The sequence below is a fragment of the Arachis ipaensis genome, chromosome B2 (assembly GCF_059453495.1).
Source record: "Arachis ipaensis isolate K30076 ecotype BB chromosome B2, ASM5945349v1, whole genome shotgun sequence".
NCBI lineage: Eukaryota > Viridiplantae > Streptophyta > Magnoliopsida > Fabales > Fabaceae > Arachis > Arachis ipaensis.
Genome location: NC_142437.1, coordinates 89,359,253 through 89,365,006, shown reverse-complemented (window position 1 = coordinate 89,365,006; position 5,754 = coordinate 89,359,253). Strand labels below are relative to the sequence as shown.

Sequence of the window (5,754 nt, the reverse complement as noted above, 5' to 3'; positions counted from 1 at the left end):
CTTAACAAAAATAAAAGTTACCTGATCTAGGGAGCAAGACAATCCGTCAGTTTGTCCAAACTCAACAATCCTCGGCAATGGCGCCAAAAACTTGGTGTACGAATCCCCACACCTTCGTACAGCTATACTAGCAAGTGCACTGGGTCATCCAAGTAATACCTGAGCGAGTCAGGGTCGATCCCACGAGAATTGTGGTTTGAAGCAAGCTATGGTTATCTTGCAGGTCTTAGTCAGACTGATCAGAAGGTTGTTGATTTGAAAGATGGAATTACAATATTTAATTAGAAGAATAGGAATATGGATAAGGAAATAAATAGAATCAATAATGGGAATAGAGTTGAGGAAGGGAGTTGCTTTGCTTTTCTAAATTAACTACAGTATTACTGCTCTCTTTGCTTGTGAGTGATTTCTTCAATGGCAGGTTATATGTGATTGACACTGGTTTGAGCAGCTGCCAATAGTCTTCCAAATCTGAACCCCAGGTTTAGTGCAGATCCATTCTGATTGAGGGTGAAACTTGTACAGTTCATTCTCCTTAATGATTGATAAACCCATATTTTATGATATATTTTGTGCCCAAATTAAGTGATTTATTCAATCCTTCACTCACTTATTCATGAAAATTGCATGGTTTTACTTTCCCTTCCTTATTATGTGATGTATGTGAAAAAACATGTTTCCTATGCTTTAAAAATAATTATTTTAATTACCCTTTATTTCCATTCGATGTCGTGATTCATGTGTTGAGTAGTTTCAGATCTTCTAAGGCAGGAATGACTTAAAGGATGGAAAGAAAACATACAAAAATGGAAGGAAAGCACAAAACGGAGTTTTTGGAGAAACTGGCAGTGACGCGATCGCATGGACGACGCAGCTGGATGCCAGCGCGAAATGGCAGTGACGCGATCGCGTGATTGACACGATCGCGCGCCTTAAGCGAAACGCATATGACGCGGACGCATGACTGAAGTGACCGCGTGATAAGGAAAACTCCAGATGACGCGACCGCGTGACCCACTGATGAGCGGATAATTTATACGCTTTTTGGCATTGTTTTTAGTATGTTTTTAGTAGGATCTAGTTACTTTTAGGGACGTTTTCATTAGTTTTTATGTTAAATTCACATTTCTGGACTTTACTATGAGTTTGTGTGTTTTTCTGTAATTTCAGGTATTTTCTGACTGAAATTGAGGGACTTGAGCAAAAATCAGATTCAGAGGTTGAAGAAGGACTGCTGATGCTGTTGGATTCTGACCTCCCTGCACTCAAAGTGGATTTTCTGGAGCTACAGAACTCGAAATGGCACGATTCCAATTGCGTTGGAAAGTAGACATCCAAGGCTTTCCATCAATATATAATAGTCCATACTTTGGCTAAGAATAGATGACTCAAACTGGCGTTCAATGCCAGCTCTCTGTCCAATTCTGGCGTCCAGCGCCAGAAAAGGATCCAAAACCAGAGTTGAACGCCCAAACTAGCACAAATGCTGGCGTTCAACTCCAAGAAGGACCTCTACATGTGCAACACTCAAGCTCAGCCCAAGCACACACCAAGTGGGCCCCGGAAGTGAATTTATGCATCAATTACTTATTTCTGTAAACCCTAGTGACTAGTTTATTATAAATAGGACCTTTTACTATTGTATGAGACATCTTTGGACGCTTGGTTCTTAGATCAGAGGGGCTGGCCATTCGGCCATGCCTGGACCTTTCACTTATGTATTTTTAACGATAGAGTTTCTACACTCCATAGATTAAGGTGTGGAGCTCTGCTGTTCCTCAAAGATTAATGCAAAGTACTACTGTTTTCTATTTAATTCATCTTATTTCGCTTCTAAGATATTCATTCACACTTCAACCTGAATGTGATGAACGTGACAATCATCATCATTCCCCATGAACGCGTGCCTGACAACCACTTCCGTTCTACTTTCGATTGAATGAGTGTCTCTTAGATCTCTTAACCAGAATCTTCGTGGTATAAGCTAGATTGATGGCGGCATTCAAGAGAATCCGGAAAGTCTAAACCTTGTCTGTGGTATTCCGAGTAGGATTCAATGATTGAATGACTGTGACGAGCTTCAAACTCACGATTGCTGGGCATAGTGACAGACGCAAAAGGATAGTAAATCCTATTCCAGTATGATCGAGAACCGACAGATGAATAGCCGTGCCGTGACAGGGTGCGTTGACCATGTTCACTGAGAGGATATGATGTAACCATTGACAAGGGTGATGCCTCCATACGATTAGCCGTGCCGTGACAAGGCATTTGGATCATTTTCCCGAGTGAAGACCGAAAGTAGCCATTGACAATGGTGATGCATTACATAAAGCCAGCCATGGAAATGAGTAAGACTGATTGGATGAAGACAGCAGGAAAGCAGAGGTTCAGAGGAACGAATGCATCTCTATGCGCTTATCTGAAATTCTCACCAATGATTTACATAAGTATTTCTATCCTTACTTTATTATTAATTTCGAAAACCACATTACTATTTTATATCTGCTTGACTGAGATTTACAAGGTGACCATAGCTTGCTTCATACCAACAATCTCCGTGGGATTCGACCCTTACTTACGTAAGGTATTACTTGGACGACCCAGTGCACTTGCTAGTTAGTTGTGCGAAGTTGTGAACCATGGTATTGGCATCATATTTTTGGCGCCATTACCAGGGAAAGAAAAGCGATGAATTTTACATAATCAAAGTGTAATCACAATTTCTGCGCACCAAGTTTTTGGCGCCGTTGCCGGGGATTGTTCGAGTTTGGACAACTGACGGTTCATCTTGTTGCTCAGATTAGGTAATTTTCTTTTTATTTTATTTTCAAAAAATTTTTCAAAAATCTTTCAAAAATTTCTCATCTGTTTTCGAAAAAAAAATGTTTTCAAAAATATATTTTTCTTCAGAATTTTTAAGAATGAATTCTAGTGTTTCATGAAGCATGTGAAGCCTGGCTGGCTGTAAAGCCATGTCTAAATTCATTTGGACTGAGGCTTCCAATTTGTTATCAAGAGCAAGCTAGTTGTTGCTAATCCACCTGCTGCTGTTCCTGATTTACATACTAAAGTTTGGCTGGCTATTAAGCCATGCCTGACCCTTTGATTGGAGCTTTAGACTAAAAAGCATAAGATTCCTGGAATTCATATTAAAAATTTTGGAATCCTTATTTTTCATAATAATTTTCGAAAAAAAAAATACAAAAAAATTAGAAAATCATAAAAATCAAAAATATTTTTTTTATGTTCTTGAGTCATGTTATAAGTTTGGTGTCAATTGCATGTGCATCTTGCATTTTTTCAAAAATTCATGCATTTATAGTGTTCTTCATGATCTTCAAGTTGTTCTTGGTAAGTCTTCTTGTTTGATCTTTGCATTTGCATGTTTTGTGTCTTTTCTTGTTTTTCATATGCATTCCTGAATTCTTTATGTCTAAGCACTAAAGAATTCTAAGTTTGATGTCTTGCATGTTTTCTTTGCATTAAAAATTTTTCAAAAATGTGTTCTTGATGTTCATCATGATCTTCATAGTGTTCTTGGTGTTCATCTTGACATTCATAGCATTCTTGCATGCATTCATTGTTTTGATCCATAACTTTCATGCATTGCATCATTTTTCTTGTTTTTCTCTCTCATCATAAAAATTCAAAAATCAAAAAAATATCTTTCCCTTTTTCTCTCATCAAATTCGAAAATTTGGATTGACTTTTTCAAAAATTTTTAAAATCAAGTTGTTTCTTATGAGTCAAATCAAATTTTCAATTTGAAAATCTTATCTTTTTCAAAATCTTTTTCAAAAATCAAATCTTTTTCAAATTTCTTAGTTATTTTCGAAAATTCCAAAAATATTCTTCAAAAATCTTTTTCTTATTTTTATATCAAATTTTAAAAAATAACAATAACAATTAATGTTTTGATTCAAAAATTTTAAAGTTTGTTACTTGCTTGTTAAGAAAGATTCAAACTTTAAGTTCTAGAATCATATCTTGTGATTTCTTGTGAATCAAGTCATTAATTGTGATTTTAAAAATCAAATCTTTTTCAAAACCAATTTCAATCTTATGTTTTCAAAAATATCCTCTTATCTTATCTTTTTCAAAAATATGATTTCAAAATATCTTTTCTAACTTCCTAACTTCTTATCTTTTTAAAATTTGTTTCAACTAACTTTTTGTTTGTTTCTTATCTTTTTCAAAACCACCTAACTAATTCTCTCTCTCTCTAATTTTCGAAAATATCTTCCTTCTTTTTTTTTCAAAAATTTCTTTCTAATTAACTAATTATTTTATTTTTTTTTTGAATTTTCAAAAAAAAAACTACTAACCTTTTTCAAAAACTGTTTTCGAAAATCACTAACTCTTTTTCAAAAATTATTTTCGAAAATCTTCTCCCTCTCTCATCTCCTTTTATTTATCTATTCATCTACTAACATTTCTTCCTCACATCACTCACCAAATTCGAACCCCCTCTTCTATCTGTGTTCGAATTTTTTTCTTCTCTTCTTCTACTAACAATAAGGAACCTCTTTACTGTGACATAGAGGATTCCTCTTCTTTTCTTTTTCTCTTCTCTTTCTTATGAGCAGGGACAAAGAAAAAGGCATTATTGTTGAAGCTGATCCAGAACCTGAAAGGACTCTGAAGAGAAAACTAAGAGAAGATAAATTACAACAATCCAGAGACAACCTTATTGAAAATTTCGAACAAGTAAAGGAGATGGCAGTCGAACCCAACAACAATAATGCAAGGAGAATGCTTGGTGACTTTACTGCACCTAATTCCAATTTACATGGAAGAAGCATCTCCATTCCTGCCATTGGAGCAAACAATTTTGATGTTCTTAACTGAATTCTTGCAGCAGAACTGCAAGTTTCATGGACTTCCATCTGAAGATCCTTTTCAGTTCTTAACTGAATTCTTGCAGATATGTGATACTGTTAAGACCAATGGAGTAGATCCTAAAGTCTACAGGCTCATGCTTTTCCCTTTTGCTGTAAGAGACAGAGCTAGATTGTGGTTGGACTATCAACCTAAGGATAGCCTGAACTCTGGGGATAAGCTGGTCACGGCTTTCTTAGCCAAGATCTTTCCTCCTCAAAAGCTGAGCAAGCTTAGAGTGGATGTTCAAACCTTCCGACAGAAAGATGGTGAATCCCTCTATGAAGATTGGGAAAGATATAAACAGTTGACCAAAAAGTGTCCTTCTAACATGCTTTCAGAATGGACCATCCTGGACATATTCTATGATGGTTTATCTGAGCTATCAAAGATGTCATTGGACACTTCTGCAGGTGGATCCATTCACCTAAAGAAAACGCCTGCAGAAGCTCAAGAACTCATTGACATGGTTGCTAATAACCAGTTTATGTACACTTCTGAGAGGAATCCTATGAGTAATGGGACGCCTATGAAGAAGGGAGTTCTTGAAGTTGATACTCTGAATGCCATATTGGCTTAGAACAAAATATTGACTCAGCAAGTCAATATGATTTCTCAGAGTCTGAATGGAATGCAACCGCATCCAACAGTACTCAAGAAGTTTCTTATGCAGAAGAAGCTTATGATCCTGAGAACCCTGCAATATCAGAGGTGAACTACTTAGGTGAACCTTATGGAAACACCTATAATCCATCATGGAGAAATCATCCAAATCTCTCATGGAAGGATCAAAGGCCTCAACAAGGCTTTAATAATGGTGGAAGAAACAAGTTTAAAAATAATAAACCTTTTCCATCATCCACTCAGCAACAG

General features: G+C 36.2%; 1 non-coding gene across 1 annotated transcript; it reads right to left on the bottom strand.

Annotated features, from left to right (window-relative positions):
* Positions 1 to 5,110: 5,110 nt before the first annotated feature.
* LOC148574777 (small nucleolar RNA R71) lies at positions 5,111 to 5,218 on the bottom strand. Its single transcript, XR_015906405.1, has one exon. It is a non-coding gene; the product is annotated as a small nucleolar RNA R71 (small nucleolar RNA).
* Between the last annotated feature and the right edge of the window lie 536 nt (positions 5,219 to 5,754).